Below are 17952 nucleotides of genomic sequence, written 5' to 3' on the forward strand. Positions count from 1 at the left end.
GTAACGGGGCTTTTCGCAAATCTCGCAGAAAAGCTTTGGACAAGGGCATACAAAATGATTGTTTTTTTACACAATTGAAACCTATCATTTATAATCATATGACTCGATTTCCTTATTCATCGAAAACATTTTAAGTGGAATTCAGCAAAGTTCACGACTTGACATTTTCGTTCAAGCAGGTCTTTAAGAATTACATTCTACATAGGGAAGCAGTTTCCGAATTTATGGAGATTTTCAAATTTGTTCATCTACATAAGACAACTGATTACACTGCTACTTGCTGAAAGTAACAGCAAGAATCTATCACAGTATCGAAAACATCCACGTTTAGTGAGGTGACATCGGGTACCAACACCATCTCTAGACCGCAGCATCCACAAATGGACACTAACCCTCAGAAACCTGACTGACAATTCATGCATGAATCATTTCTCAGATTCAAATGTTTCTAGAAGAAAAATAAATCGGCAACCATATATTACATTTACGTGAATCCTTTCTCAAAATAGTTTACACTCTCAACAGCTGAAGTGCTTCTCAACAAATCACAGCCATTTATGTTTCTAGTATTTAGCAACCTTTGACCCTTTCTTTACTAAGAATCCTAAGTGAATACAACAGGGGTTGTATGTGAGTAATACAAGTCTGAGTGATATTCCGTTGTACGACAATGAACACAGATGACAATGTCTACCTTTTTACTTCAGTGTAGACATTGTATTGGCTTAATAGATTCTACGTGTAGAGAGGAGTAGATTATAAAAAGAAGCGATTGGAAACGAATATCATTGTTTTCTCCCAGTAAAATTTGAGTAAAACAAAACCCCAAGTATTCAGTTTATCCAAATTAGGGCCTACACACTACACATGTAGGTGCCTACAATAAACCTACAGTACGATGTGAAAACAATGAAAGTCAACTTTAATGCTAGTCAAATACGCCTATGTTGTGCCTGTTCACATCAGGCTTATTTTGATAGTGGCAATCAAAATAAGCATCAGTAATTTTAGGGTTTCTGAAATGCTATGTTCTTAACTTTGACAGTATCACAGACGGAACTATTTCTCCAGAAGATTGGTACATTTTAAAACTTTGTATTACACATATCAGTCAGATCACAGTGACAGTGACACGGGACATGTATTTTACTGGAAAATGACTAACACCAATCATTGTTTTCAGTGAACTTGCAAATACAAAAATTCAATTCAATGGTCTTTAAAAAAAACCATATCCTTGTGTCCAAAAGCCAAGGTTGTTACTCTTCCTAACAGAACACAGATTTGTTGCGGACATTTTGAATTCCTGGTTGAGGGGGCTGAAACATCAACATTCCAGTAGGGGCGAGTTTCCCAGAGTACAAGTGCATGTAACACTGACAGTCAGGAGTTTCAGGACATCCCCCCCCCCATTCAGCCTTCAGCTGTGAACCCATCAAGCATCCCTGGCAACATTCCAGCTGCCTTCATTTCCTGGTATAAGGACCAGTGCTGACTTGGAAATCACTTGTTGTGGTTGGTTTAGGGATCTTAATAGGCACCCTCCATGGGAAAGGAGAGTCTTGGGTCAGTTGAATTTAAGAGCAGAGGCTTAAAGGGTGCTGAACATAAGTGTTATCCCTAAATTATTTCAGTGCTCGCTTTTCTTTTGCATATTAAAACTAAAATGCCCAGCTTTTTTCATGTACCTGTATGCACAAAAACTTGCTAAGCATTGAAAAGAATTGCTTAAAAAGAAACAGGTAACCAGCTAAATTTACATAACGTTTACATTGATGTGACTGGTGCCCCACCGATTTTTGCTTATTTCCTGTGATTGGCTTTATGGTGTGTTTTGTTGTGTGTTTGGTCGAGTGGTTAAAGGTACTGCACTTCAAGTCCTGGTTTGAGTTTGAGTCCTAGTTGTGGCACTTTTATCCATGAGCAAGTTCTAATTTGTTCTTCCGATGGCTAGGATTGGTAGTGTACACAAAAGAACCCAGAACACTGGAAGAGTAGCCTGGGTTAAACCCGGTGTTTCTGTTTCACATAGCAAGGACCCTTGTTTACAGGTTTCCTCAGGCTTGCAAGCTACAGTGATTTCAAAAGTTCACTTATGAGGCATCCTTGGTTTCACTACCAGAAGGATAAATAGGCCATCATGTAATACTTATACACATAAGTTATGAATTACAACCGTAATATTTCTTCATACTTTTTGATGTGTCATACTCTCAAACATGAGGTACAACGTGTACATTTCAAAAGTTTTTGGGTTCACAAAAATATCCTGCAGTTCCATTTTCCCGTTCTCGCGTCAAGGTGTGAGGGTCATTGCAGATAAAAAGATCTGAAACTACGACCACAATGATAGGAAGTAAGATGAAATGATGCCATTTCCACCTACTGGTAAACACCTGGAGCTAAATGTTTCAATGAGCTTCTGGGAACAGTATCCTATAAGCATTAAAGGGAATTCGGTAATTACTCAAAACAAATAATAACTTAAAAACTGACTTGGTAACAAGCTTTGGAGAGCTGTTCATAGTATAAAACATTGTGGAAAACGACTCCCTCTGAAGTAACATAGTTTTTGAGAAAGAGGTTATGCTACATGTAGGAAGTGTTTTATTCCTATCTGAAAGCACACAAATTCGTCCAACAAGCATTTTTCTTTCATCATTTTCTCGCAACTTCGATGACCGATTGAGCCCAAATTTTCACAGGCTAGTTATTTTATGCTTATGATTGGATACACCAAGTGAGAACACTGGTGGTCTTTGACAATTACCAAACGTGTGCCTTTAAAGAAATAGATGATATTTTTTTCCACTAGCCAGACATCAAAGGAATTAAACCGAAAAAGCTGAAATTTTCAACAACCTTTACGAATATCAGTGTCTCGTGAAATACCAGTTGATATTAAAAAATATAAACAAATAAACAAAATTGCAGCCCATTGGACTTCTTAAGAATACAACCAAATGCACCTCAATGAACACAACATGTACTTTTTGTACGTCAACACAGAATATACAAATGGAAACTTAACAGAGACGTAAATTAGAAAACAAAATTAAAACATTCCTGTTCTAAAAATAGACTTACATACGTTTCATTGGAACTGGGAATTTTCAAATAGACAGGAAAACATTTCAACATATTTGCAAGGAAAATCCCCTTCTATTCAATCAATGAGGAGTTACGTCACTCAACATAAATGATTGACGATTCAAAGTGCAGAATCAAGTCATGTGTTTATTTAATAACGAGGTCTCATAGAGCGCACAAATCCACAAAAGTGCTCAGGGCGCTATTACAGAGAAAAAGAAAGAAAAAAAGAACAGATTAAATACAAAAGAATGGATCTATTGACATGAAGTGTGTTTTGAGAGATGTTTTGAAAGAGTGAATGGAAGTGGATGTCTTGATGTGAAGAGGTAGTTGATTCCAGAGATGAGGTGCTGCAATAGAAAAAGATTTGTATTTGTTCTTTGTTAAGTGTGGCTCCAATTGTGTTCTAATTGTATTTTCCCCCCATTTTCATGAGGACTCGACATCTAATTGAAAATGAGTGGATCACAAAACTGAATTCAACTTTGCAGGGCAAGTTTAAAAACAATCACATCGTCAAAGCGTCATTGATGTGTTGTTCCCTTTCTTTTGCGACGTAAAATGCAGGCCAAAAATTATATTTGCGTGTTCCAAAAACACCTTATTTTTAGTGTTATCACAAACATTATTTTTTATATTTTTGCAATTTGTTTTCCTGTTGCAATTTCGCATAAAAATAAACATTTAACGTACTTATTTACAAACAATCACCAACATTTGCAAGCTTTCATTTATGTGTTCTCAGATACTTTGTTTATGTGGCGTCGAAAACAATAAAAAGTTCCCAACCACCTTGTTTTTGTGAAAAGTCAAAGCATTTTGTTATTGTACAATATGTGTTCACAAACACCTTTAATAAAAGAGTTTCTATTTTTGTCAAAAACAAGTCAAAAATTCTATTTATGTGTTCCTGAATACCTTGTTTTTGTGACGCAAAACAAGTCAAGGCTTTTTTTTGTTATATGTGCTCACAAACAACTTATTTTACATTTGAGCAATTTGTGTTCCTGTTACTCTCTTTCACCTTTAACACAAGCCTGGCGTACATTGTTTAGTAAAAAAACACCACAGGCTAGTAAAAACTACTTCTCAACTTGCCCTGTGGGCTACTAAAAACTGTGCGACCTACGTAATTAAAATGCTCACATTTTTTCCTTTTCAGACTAAAATAAATTTACAAAAATATTGATTGGGTGAGTGTTACTTTGTAAAAAAAAAAAAAACCCAAAACAAGGCATTAATGAAATTGTTGATAATAAGAATTCTATCTGAACCTTTCCAAATGAGTTTTTCATTCATCCAAAGCATTAATGCCCATTGTACAGTAGTCGTACCAAAGACCCATTGATTGTTTTCATCATGATAGGACAATGAATCCGTCAATTTCCAATCATCGTTACCCTTTGCAATCTCACTCTAATTAGTTGCCATCATAATTTATATCTTGGCTAGCATTACGTTCACGGTGTACAGAGGTGTGTGGGTGTTGCGTCTAGACAAAAGTAAAGTACACGTACATCTCATTAGGAAAAAGCACTGGTACCATGTCAGGTTTCTTTTGCAGAGGTGAAACCACAGGTGCGGCTCACTAAGACCACAAAATAACATCCAAGGTATCAAGAGAGAATGACTCATCTTAAGTAGAGTTACTGCAAGAACAAACAATTAACAACGAAACATCCCAAAGTTCCAGTTGGAAGTTGTGGAAGTAAAGAAAGGAGGTGTGGGAGGACGGAAGAAGTGATTTAAGAGGTTGATCTGAATATCTATCAATCATCATATAGAAAAACCACAAAGGAGACTGACTTGGTAAATCTTAAATATCCCATCTTCTCTCACACTCAACTGAAAACCAAGCTAGGTTGGTAGTAGTGTACTACAGATTTTGTTGGTGATTTTCAGAATATATAAATTCATACTGTTAAAATATGTAATATTAAAATCAAGAACAAATTTTATTCTATGTAAACTGCTCTTGTTTCACGCCCACAAATCTGTTAATGGACACATCTGTACAGGAAGTGACAAGAATTTTTTCTTGACATATTTTTGTCTCATTTCAATTCAAGAAAAACATTTTCAGCAGTGAATGTTTGTTTTAGGACTTGTGGTTTTTCCTCGTAAAAAGGAACAGGACTAAGATTGTGGCTATACAACCACCAAAACCAAGCACACATCAAGCATGACTCTAAAATCATTTGTTACCCAATTATTGCAATTCTAGTTCCCTTTTCACAATGTATGTTAAAACCAAGATGTAAAACACAAGTTCATTTATCTTATCTAAAAGAAGAATTGGAACTAACTAACTGAATTTAAAACACCATTTCTAAATTCATAAAAAGAGGAGTTTTTAAAAACATTTTAAACTGACAAATAACATGGCATCATTCGCAAGGCCGAACGACCACTTCACATTGAGGGATAATCTTAAATTATTTGGACTGTCAACCCAAATCAACTGTCACCAGGGGCACATTGTCACCTACTCCAGGGGCTGAAACAGGGTTACCCCTAGGTTGCAAATTTCTTAAAGGCAGTGGACACTATTGGTAGTTACTCAAAATACCTATTAACATAAAACCTTACTTGGTAACAAGTAATGGGCAGAGGTTGATAGTATAAAACATTGTGAGAAACGGCTCCCTCTGAAGTAATGTAGTTTTTGAGATACAAGTAATTTCTCACGAATTACATTTCGAGACCTCAGATTTAGAATTTGAGGTCTCAAAATCAAGCATATGAAGTGAAGGCACACAACTTTGTGTGATAAGGGTGTTTTTTCTTTCATTATTATCTCGCCATTTCGATGACCGATTGAGCTCAAATTTTCACAGGTTTGTTATTTTCTGCATATGTTGTCAGATACACCAAGTGAGATGACTGGTCTTTGACAATTACCAATAGTGTCTATAGTGTCTTTAAAGGATGCACATTGTACACATTATTTGCATAGATTACATGTTTATAGTTTTCTACTTACCTACAACAGGTACATGTACACATAAATTTACATATTGTGTAATAGGGCCTTCAACAACATTAAAGGAAGTACAAAAAGAACTGGCTCCCTTAGAGCCAGCCAAGGATGGCAACTTTCCAGTCTTCTTCCACATTACAATCCCTCAATCAAGAAAGGTCAGACAGAGTAAAAATGCCCCACTTACAAAAAATATGCACAACACTTTACTCAATGTACTATAAATAAGCATGTGAAACTAATTCAACCACAGCCGAGTTCTTCAAACACAACATTGAGCGAAACATACACAATAGGGGTTGGGGGGGCTCACCATTGATAACAGCCATTTTGCTCTTACACAGTTATCTCTGAGTTGAATGGTTTCGTAAACACTATAACCACTTTGTTCCAGTGGTTCCAGGAAGTCAATAGGAGTTGGTCACATGACTTGGTTTCTTTGATGTGCTGCTGTATGGCCTGATAATACTGGGGCTTATAACATGAGAGAGGGGTGATCGCAGACTGTCCCCTAGCCTCCAGAAAATAAGCCAAGGTTGTTGCTTTTTGTTGATACTGTATTATGTACATATTATGTGTTTGCTAAAGCCGAGACACCATGTTATGTATCAGCTCCAAACACACTGTACAGTACCTCTGTTTGTACTTTAACCCATGGAGGAAACATGTTTAAACATAGTGTACATTAATGTACTAAATTCAGTTGCAGTTTTACATTTTGTTGTCTAGGTAAAAAAAGGCAAAGTAAACAAAAATTATAGTCAGTTGACGATACCTGCCCTCATCCATATTTAGAAACTGCATCCTTTTTTTCCAGTGTTTTTTTAACAAGCAGAAACAGTTAAAAGTTGTCATCCACTTTCACAAGTACCCCTACATACCTGGTAGAGTGTTACATAACAATGTACCTCCAACACATAAGTCAAAACCTGCATGCAAATCCAAAACTGAAACATAGACAGAGACCAAAACTAATACTAAAATCAAAAATGAAAAAAGAACAACTAAGACCAGAATGAAAAAATGTGAGACAGAGACCTGACCTCCCAAAACAAAAAACAAACACCTTAAAGTTACCAAATAAAAAGTGAAGCAAGAAAGGCAAACAAGAGGCTAGATGTACTGAGACATTTCATCATCTTCTTAGTGACAACTCTAAGCAGGTTTTTTCGGCCATTTTCTCAGCAAGTTGTATTCAGCTGAACCGTTCACACTCAGGTGACTTTTATAATATCCTCTCTTCATACATGTAAATGAGAATTACATTGACAAAACCAAACGATGACCCTACCTTTATAAGAGGCCCTTCAATTTCAACACTTCTTACTATTTTTCCTGGCAATTTTCCATGGGTATGTTAAGTACATTCTATTTTAGATATAGAGAGAGCAAACTGTTTACATGAGCAGTCTGAGAGTGGACTTCCAGCTGCTGCAAATGTCCAAGGTTTTTTTTACATCATGGTCTTAACATGTGTCTCAATCAGTTGTTATAAAACATAAAACAAAACAGCCAACTGCATTTGGCAAACTCATCTGACACTTGTGTGTGTAAGTTTGGACTTACTCTGTGAGAATAACCCAAACAGATTCAGTCTCTTAAGAGAAGTCTCCTGAATTCTGAAAACTCGGCGATAGTAGATAGCATATAAAGCAAGACAGTTCTGTAAAGAACAACATCTACCTGCCTGACAAATAGATACACACTTGTCATTACCGCAAACCAATATTGATACCTCACCATTCAATGCCTCAAATCCTGTAAATCATTCATTCTTTTTATTCTAATAAGAATTTTTTCTAAACTTGGGTTGAGTTCATTCAAATTGTAAACTCGGGAAAACCCAACGAGAATGCAACACCCCCCCCCCCCCAACGTTACAAAATGATATCCAAATAATGGGACACAAAAGCCATCCATAATAAACAGGATCGGGTTGACGACTTTCCTTCAACACTCAAAAGGACTTCCTGAAGGTAAATCTGTAAAGCATGGACGCACGCAACATTTACATAGACCGATCCTGGTTGAATTCTAAGAATCTATGCACTCCTACACCACACTCAGAATTGACAATATTGTTGTTTGACTGTAGTACTTATGTGTTACTGTTATAGTGTACAGTGAGTAGTGTGTCTGCTATGCTCAGCCAAGGTTTTACCATAAGGGCAAGGTTTTTACCACATTACTCAGGTCACTAGTCAGATCATTGTGCTATTTTAATAGATATTGTAGCTCTAACGTACAAAAGTTCATGGAAAATTACTTTTGGTTTGGTGCAATAACACAGTGACAGAAACCCCCAAACTATACAAAATACATTCCACTTCATGACCCAGAGTCCTTACACAAAACAAGCTTAAAAGTTCACACAAACACATACTCGTGTACTTACCCTTACAGCAATAATAACAGAATCCCAATACAGATAATTATCCATTCCACTTTCCACATCGACTTTAATACTGGGTGCACAGAAAAGCCAGTCTGGCCATGGGAAGTTCAAACCGAAAAGGTAGTGAAGCCTTTTTTGAGTGCCCTATTTCATACTGAACCAAACCACTGTAGGCTACGCATTAATATGGTCACATTAACTCTGCTATGGTCTTCATAACACTACGTCAATGGGTGAAATAGAGCCTGGTACAGTTCTGAGAATCAGACCTGCCAATGATGCAGATGTCGGCCAGGAGGGAATAATGCCAGTGTATGGATCAACGTTGGTCTATACTTGTTTTGCAGTCGAGCAAGCAAACAGCCACAATTGGCTGGGGGTGTTATTGTGTTTTAAAGTCACCTCCCAATAAATGCACAATTTTCATCAGGTCGGTTACACCAGCTTAAAAGTGACTACTACGGTCACCTGCTTAGTCAAGCCTTTAAATAAACCTATAGAACATAGTAAAATGCACAATTTGAAGTGTTATTGGTTGGGTCAAACTCTAAGTTTGATTTCTCTAATCTACCAAACAATATATACTACAGAGAGTTCCCACTAATAATGGTACAATTGTAAGAAGCGACATCATTTGCATACATTTGCAATCAATTTTGCACAACGATCTCGGAGACATTTAAAATTACTTTTATTGGATAAATTTTTCAAAATCAAGGACATTTTGTTCATCAGAACATGGAAAGATTTGTTTACTTTCAGGGAACTTACAACAGAAAAGGGAGAGCTGCGGCTCTGTGTACAAATTACATTTAATTATTGTTGCAAAAGTACAAATTTGCCATGAAATATAAGAAAATAAATTAAAAAAAACAACAAAGAAACCTGAGAATAACACTTGAAATTTGTTTCCGGTTATTTGTAAACAAGTAGGGATTTTGCCACAAGTAGGGATTTTTCCACGATTATTGGTTGCACAAATTTGGCATAATTGGCAAATGGGGTTTCTGGAAAATAAGCTACATGTAATAAACCTTACACCAAGTTTTAATTCGAATTAAGGATAATTGTGCATTACAACTAGTAAACAAATTAGAAGTGTAATAATAAAACAATTCTTTACAGGTGTATATGTATACAATGTATTTGGTTTAAACAAATTTGTATAAATATTAATAGAGTTTAAACAGGAGATTTGATTTCATTAAAAAAAAAAAAAAATCATTCACGTTTTATTCTTGTTTCCGATCCATGGGAGAATATGTACCTTTTAAGTCTGTTGGGCAGTTACAAATGTAAGTCATGAGGTATACTATTAAAAAAAAATATACTCCCTAAAAAATCGAAAAACAAAATATCTTACTATCTCTTGCTTTCTGTCAATGAACATATGTCACGTATTGCATTATGTTATGCAAATCAAACCGAAACTGCTTTCGTTCCCAACTCTACGTGCAGTGCAGATGTAATGTATTATGAGAATTGATAATCTTTGGGGTCAAATTAAAACAATAGTTTGCCGACCACACAAATCTTTACTTCAAAATCCCCCTCAAAATGATAACAAATCTAGCAGGAAGTTGATCAAGTTAAGTGAGTTTCACGTGATGACCTGAGCTTTCCCTTTGGTGTAGTTGGCGGTTTTATCTTTCATTTTTAATTTAGTTTTACAATAAAGAACTTTGGAAAAGTAGTGTTTCAACTATTTCAGTGCCTGCTTTTTATTTTGCGTTTTGAACTTTAATGCCCATTTATTTTTTTTTAGATTTGCAAAATTGTGTAGAATAAAATTGTGAAACATATTGTCAACCCAAAGTCAGAATTATTTATTGAGTGATAATGCCCTCTTGTTATAACACGTCTTACGACTGACGGACTTTCTATAAAATAGATTGTACATGTACGATAATTGCACTTTCGGAATACATAAAATACACATACATGTATCATCGTACACGACCTTGGCAAAAAAAGAGTTAAAATTTAATCCTGAATTTTTTAAGACTATTACAGGCTGGTTGCTTACTTTTTGAAAGGGCAAGGACATCAAAGCATTTTCTCCTTGGTAAAGAAGACCTTTATGAAGAAATTGTGAATTACTATTTGAAAGCTTCAAGGAACACAAAGGCAACAAAAGCTATTTTCTTTTCGGTCAAGAGTACCTCTATTAGGAAATTGCATTGTTCTAGTGGAACATTTCATGGAGCACCAAGAAAATGACACGGGGCAATGGAGGCAATTTCATCATTTGCCCATCTTTGGGGATACTGGTTTAACAAAAGGGCAAGCCTACATTTGAATATTATTCAGAGGTTGAAAATGCCATAAGCCTGCTAGCTGCGGACTACCAGATTTACAGCCGGGCTACTCATTTTTTAAGTTTGATAGCCCAGCGGGCTAGTGAACTGTCCTGATGGTAATGTCAAATGAAATACTTTTGGTGACCAATTTGTGCCGTGACTCAAGTCGAATGTGTTTTTAGGGCCACCAAAATTTCCTCAGGGCTACTAAAAATTCTTGGTTACTAACCCTGCTGCCTACCATGAAAGAACACTTAATGTTGACCCCTGATTGCTGATCAACTGTCAACTGTTATTACAGTACATTTATCCCTACATGTACAATGAAACTGATTACATGTCATGGGTAATCCACATGTCTGCATTGCATTTAGTTAAATTAAACACTTCTGCATCATTTCTCTAAACCCATTTCGTTTCGTTTGAGGATTCCTTGGTTTTCTTAGAATCAATGCAAGGTATTGAATAATTCAAATTCATGTGGATGTTTAGAATCATAGAGTGCACTAAATATGAGGCCATCGTATAAGTGACCAGTGCGACTAGTGTCAAAGTTGTGCCAGTCACAACTACCAATTTTCAACTACTTGATAAACCTACGCAGTCACAGGAGAGATTAGTGTCAAAGTCGTGACTAATTTTACTAATCACCCTGCCATCTATTTCACAAAACTCTTCCTAACTTAAGACTAATGACTAATCTTAGGACGTGTAGGACAAGTCTCAACCTGCACTGTAGCATGCAGACCTTAAGTGGTATTTTGTCAAAATAAAGCTTTTGTCACTATGTGTTTTGATGTGTGGAATATGAATAAACAATTAACTAAGGTTTAAAAAAAATAGCTTCCATGTTATTTACAAATTTGAAAAAAGGGCCGACCCGAGAGGGCGCTGTTCGTGACGTCAATCGAGGCACGATGAATCGATGCAGTGCCAACACAACATAGTGACACTTGGCGCAAGCTAAAAATATGTCCTCAAAGTTGAAACAATACCTGAATTTGTTTACGTTAGGCAAATGCTCCTTTAAGTTCGTTACGTCTTTCAGGTACCTTCTTCGACTTCCCCACTAGCTGGAAAAATTATTGGGATGGCGTCATGCTTTAGAAAAGAACTTTTCTCTTCATGTCAAAATATGAAGTGTATTCCGGATTCTCAAAGCACGACGGCTCAAAGTGTTTGCTGCACAGCGCTGGAAAAGACGTCGGACCGGACAACTTGGCAAACTGACCAGCAGCAATACACCTGGTCGATATTGCCCGTACGTATGTTCGATCGAGGCAAAGTCTTCCTCGATTGACGTCACAAAAGGGGTAGGCGGAGTCACCCCCAACACAACTTTATTTATTTTTTTAAACATATAAATTGTTAAAAACAATTACTCAAAAAAATTATTTTATTGTTCATGAACATGTACTCTAATGTTTGAAGAAAAAACAAATCTATTTCAAGGTGCCTTTAAGATTAAGTACCTAAATCGAGATAAAACGAGTCCGAACTCTTTGTGAAATCGACCCCAGGCCTACTAAATATGCACACTTGACTTGCATTTAACTCTGCAGGTAACACATCTTGCTAAGTTCACTCACAAACAATTTCACCAGACTGTTGTTTAAGCTTGGCACTTTAAGTTCTAAATCTGAATTTGTTTTAATTTACAGATTCAATACAATGACTTGCACCAAAGCCTGCTTGGGCCGGTTTACATACACTATGTGTACGCTTCCTGCCAATGCGAATGCAAAACAAATCTTGACGTCACAGATTTGCAGTGAATAATTTGCAACAGTTGAAACTGTGCTCAACTCCTGCAACATTTGCTGCAAAAACAGCCATGTGTCGTCAAAATTTGCAGGAAGTATGAACCGGGCTTTAGGACTGTACATGTCCATACACATCCAAACAAACACTACCTGCTACTGTCAGAACAAGTTAAAATATGCTCACATTATCCCCGCTTGGACAATGTTCAAAGAACAAATTAAAATATTGACCAAATTCACCTGACATCATTATCACAATCTGGGTTGAGCAGTTTTGAGAGTCACTGGAACGGTGCGCCATACAATGTAACCCACATTTTTAGTAACGCTGCATGACCCACTTTCCCACTGTGCAATTTGACTCCCAAAATGGTAAATATGGCAGACCGAGTGCATTGATGCAAGGTGTTGTAACATTACATTGTAGTGAGCTGTTGCTACTGACAAAAATCTAAGTAAATTATGTGCTGAGAAGAGATGGCAAAATTGCAGCTAAACATGCCTACAGGCTTCGTTTTTGAAAGGGTAAGAGCACCAAGGCATTTTCTTTTTAGTAAAGGGCACTTCAAGGGCACCAAGGCAATAACCAGGGGGCATGGAGGCATTCGCCTTTGATGACTCCGAGAGGTATCAGGCCTGGCTAAACATATCAAATACTTTTTAGTCTTCGCTACATTTCAGAAACGGGGCTTGCAATTCACAATTTATATTTCCATTATTTGTTTTAAGGTGGAGTACATAAAAGATGCACGACACACCCCCTGTTACAGACACCACGCACAACCCATATCAAAAGGCTGGGTTTGGCCCAGTCGCTGAGAATTCGGTGAAAAACAGGAAACTCTTTGCACTTCCAACAGACGTCATGCAGTTGTGAAACAAGCGTAGATTTTGCGTCATCACCAAAACTACCAAACAAACAAAGGATCAGACAGCTTTTGTTTTCCCCTGTCACCGGAAAGCTATCATTGTGTTTCATGTGTTTTGAGTATTGAACTGGAAGTGTTGGTTTCCTTTCTGTAAGTACTGGTCAGGTTTGTACATGTGTGCGTCCCACTTTCACTGCAGGACAGCCCTGGAAATAAGCTGTACTCCACATGGAAGTGACAGAGTGGGAGATGGGGGTACAATGCCCCCCCCCCCCCTTTCTCCCCTGATGGGAGCCCCTCTCCCCCCAAAAGTTCCAACAAAACATGGTAAATGTATACCAAGAAAATGCAGGCCTGGATTTTCATCTTTGAACATGTTGAAAGGGCAAGGCCATTTTCATTTTGAAAAGGGCACTTCCATTGGGAAATCTTAAAGGAACACGTTGCCTTGGATCGGACAAGTTGGTCCATAAAAATCGTTTGTAACCGTTTTTATAAAATGCAAAAGGTTAGAAAGATGTTTTAAAAGTAGAATACAATGATCCACGCAAATATGCCTCGAAATTGCGTGGTTTTACTTTTACTTTGCGAACTAACAAGGTCGGCCATTTATGGGAGTAAAAAATTTGACTCCCATAAATGGCCGACCGTGTTAGTCAACGAGGTAATAGGAAAACCGTAAAATTTCGAGGCATGTTTTTGTGGATCATTGTATTCTACTTTTACAACATCTTTCTACCCATGCATTTTAGAACAAACGGTTACCAACGCTTTTTATGGACCAACTCGACCGATCCAATGCAACTATGGGAAACTTTGAAGGGGCACCAGGGCCAAGACATAGCCGATTCCAGGGGCAACAAAGGCCACTGGCATCTGTGGGCTGCATGTAACTACAGGTCTGGGATGGCATTAGTAACCCCTGGAGTTACAGATTTCAAGAAGCTTCTGGGAACAGTGATCGTGCTAGACAAGTAGATCAGCAGCATATTAATTTTTCTATCTGAAGTTCTGAAAAGCCTCCCTTAAAATATAGACTAATAAAAAAGCTGATGAACTGGTGAAAACGGCAGGCTAAGTGGCCTGGGCCCAATTTCACAAAGCCTGTAAACACAAAAACTTGCGAAGCACCAAAAACTTGTTCTTAGCAAAAAATAGGATACAAGCCAGAACACTGTACAGTTACCATTGCTGTGACCGATACCTCGGTCCTTTTTTGCTTCAAGCCAAGAAATTTGCTAAGCACAATCGTCTACTTACCGTAATTTTCGGATTATAAACCGCGGTTTATATGTTGATTTTGACATTTTTTTGAACTCCTGCGGTTTATTCTCCGGGCGGCTTGTAAGCCGACGTATAAATATTTAAGAGAAAAACGGCATTTTTAAAAAGAAAGATCGTTTGTAAAATATTCTAAATAATGTTTTTTTTTTCTTAAACGAGAACAAAAACCTGCCTGTGTGATGACAAAAACCTGTTGAAAATCCCACCACAATTGTATTCCATGTTTCCTTTGTAAAACGTTTAACAGCCGCCCTCAGCTAGCTAGCTCCCCCCGCTCAGCGCAACTCGGGTTAGACTAGACTGGTGCCCGTCTATTTATCCTAGCGATCTCTACATGCTGGCGTCAGACATTCAAGCTATACTCGTGTCTCAGCGAAATAGACTCGTCCCCTGTCTATTTTTCCCACGATCTTTATATACTGACGTCAGACATCCGCTACACTCGTGTCAGCCAGCGGTTTCTTCAGCTCAACCACGCACACCGCAACAGCAGAATGGTGAATGGACGTACGCAAAGAGCTATGCCGCTCCGGGGGATCAAACAAAACGTTTCCAACCTGCCCTGATTGTTGAGTCCAGTAACATTGGGAATTTTATTTCCAGGCGGCGCAAATGCGAGGGCGTAGCGCAACCCGTCGGCGAACATCGCTCAGTACGGTGCAGCCAACATCTGTTGTGCAATCTCGAGATTGAGCAGCGCAATTAACAGATTGCTAGCTTTACGAACTCGCATGTGTGTACATGTGCTTAATGTGCACGCCGGATGAAACATTACTGCATACACACACGCTACGTCCATCCGCCCGTCCGTCGTTGCAATAATCTGTTGTGTGGATCCTCGTTGTGGGACTACAATAAAAGGGAGGGAGAAACACCGGCCAACCAAAAAAAAAAAAACCCAAAAAGAATGCTATCCTATAATAGATCATTTCAATTACGATCAATAGTGTAAACTTTAATACATTTCCACTTTAATTACGACGCAACTCCACGCTGCGGCCAACTATACAAGACTGAGTGATGTGCCGCCCGCCTGTCACTGCACATCGCCACAAGGGGACCGCAAACAAGCACGGCCCCTATGTGTTCACGCATGCGGTGATTGGCCGTTTGATGATTGGCCGTTGTTGATTGGCCGGTGATAGTTCCATTCATAAAATCTTGGCTAGACTTCGGACGGATCGAGTAGAGCGGCTGCCCATTGTACAACGGGGAGCTTGAACGTCTGACCCACGCTTTGAGGCTCGGGGCCCAGTCTAATCAAACGTGAACAACTTTTGTCAACAGAGGGCGATGCGATGCAGGGCAAAGTTCAACTATTTCTCGGTGTGCGTTGTAGACCGATCTTTGATTCACGGAGATTGTTGCCAAAGAAGTTCACAAAACATATGGTCAACACAACCGATCATCAAATCGCAAATTCTTGAAAAGGGTTGTTGATGGAAACAAAATATAACTCAGGACTGATAGTGTGAGATAAAAAATCACCCGTAACGCGGCAGGTTTGCGTACTTCACTTCCGTGTTTTGAGGTTAGTTTTTTCATGTCTTTTTTTTATTTTGATCGCGGTTTATACGCCGCGCGGCATATACGCCGACATCTAAATATTTTTTTGTATATTTTGAGGAAGTGCGGTTTATACGCCGCGCGGTTTATAATCCGAAAATTACGGTACTTGTAAACGGCTTTGTGAAACTAGGCCAGGCTAATCGCTGACTAATCACTGATGAGGAACCTGTTGATCCCTTCCATACTAAACATTTGGTGTAATGTTTTCATCTAGAGCAGCTAAGGTCAAACAATGGAAATATGCAGATGTGGTTAATAAGTTCTGTCAACTGATGATGAACGGGTCTTCTATTGACCTCAGTGAGGGCGCTGTGTTTGAACTTGGAACGGACATTGCACAAGAGTTGTAATAATATTGTGATGATTAATTATGCCTGTCCCCTCGAAAAAATGTTTTACCTGGTATTGGCCTTGGTGCCTCTTCAAAAGTTTCTAATTGACTTTAAAATTTTGGAAGTGCATTGTGAAAAATGAAAATGGCCCTGCTCTTTTTCAAATTTAAACTCCAGGCCTGCAAAAAAAAAACCAAGTTCCTAAGTTCTTCATTTAGTGTGAAATGGAAATGACATAAATTACTTCACATTGTTACAAAAATGTAAAATCAAAGATCTGTAACCTACATGACCTTTTGGCATTGATGCTTTGTAGTGATTCAAAGTACAAAGCACTACAGTTAAATAATTAAGTTCTAAAAATCAAAACATAGAAACATAAATACTGCATAAATGAAACAGTAATTTCCATGGCAACATGTTCCATCTTCCGTCTCTCTGAGATTTCCGCCAATTATTGTCTACAATTAGAGCAAAAAAGGCTTGGTTTGAGAATCAATTTAACCAGATTATCTAAGTTTTAACTTGGCAAACAAAACACTAACAAAGTTATTTCATTGACATGTTAACTTATTCAGTGATTTTTAATCACTCTCTGAAATCTGAAATTACATAGCGTCTTATAAAAAATATCACATTGCGAACATTTGATTATCTCCATAAAACCTGTGTTGTTCCTACATGTACATTTAATGGATTTTTCAAGCGCTGTGTTCCAATCTATTGTCCTCACAGACAATTTCAGAACATAAGTCGTTCCAACAGGCAAAACATAACTTTGTGTGCACGCAACACTGTGGTGTGGGTAAGGTACCGTACATGTACTTCAATTTACAGTCAGATTGTATAGTGCCCCCCCTGTATTTTTTGAGACCTTGATTTACAAATATAATTTCAGATTACATTATTGATACATTATTATAATCTGTAATCTCTCTGCTGTGGAGAAGTGGGAATAGAATGACGTTTTGAAAATGATTTGTAAACGCTTTATACAAAGTCTATTGGGAGAGGATGGAGAGCTGAAGTTAAAAAAAAGTTAGAAATTGGTTGGGTGATAAATAAAACCCTTTCACGATAAAGAACGTACAAACGAAAAGTACAAATCTTTTTTAAAACTTAAATCCCACACAATGCATTGCAATTTCACGATTCCAGAGTGAACAGATCCCCGCTGCTACATAGCAAAAGTCACTGAATATAACAGTAACACCCTGTCCGTTTGATAAAGTGATTTCACTCCTGGAATTACACACAGGTCACAGAACCATGGCCTCCGTTGCCCCTGGTCTTGGCCCTCTTATTGTCCTTTCAAAACTTTCACATCGCCATTGACTTAAAACTATTTCAAATGGAAGTTATAGTGC

At 37.8% G+C, this 17952-nt stretch overlaps 1 protein-coding gene across 2 annotated transcripts in view; it reads right to left on the bottom strand.

Annotated features, from left to right (window-relative positions):
• The window catches only part of LOC117291616, a 51437-nt gene that overhangs the window by 32506 nt on the left and 979 nt on the right, over nucleotides 1–17952 (bottom strand). The window lies entirely within an intron of this gene.

The sequence above is a fragment of the Asterias rubens genome, chromosome 6 (assembly GCF_902459465.1).
Source record: "Asterias rubens chromosome 6, eAstRub1.3, whole genome shotgun sequence".
NCBI classification, from domain to species: Eukaryota; Metazoa; Echinodermata; class Asteroidea; order Forcipulatida; family Asteriidae; genus Asterias; species Asterias rubens.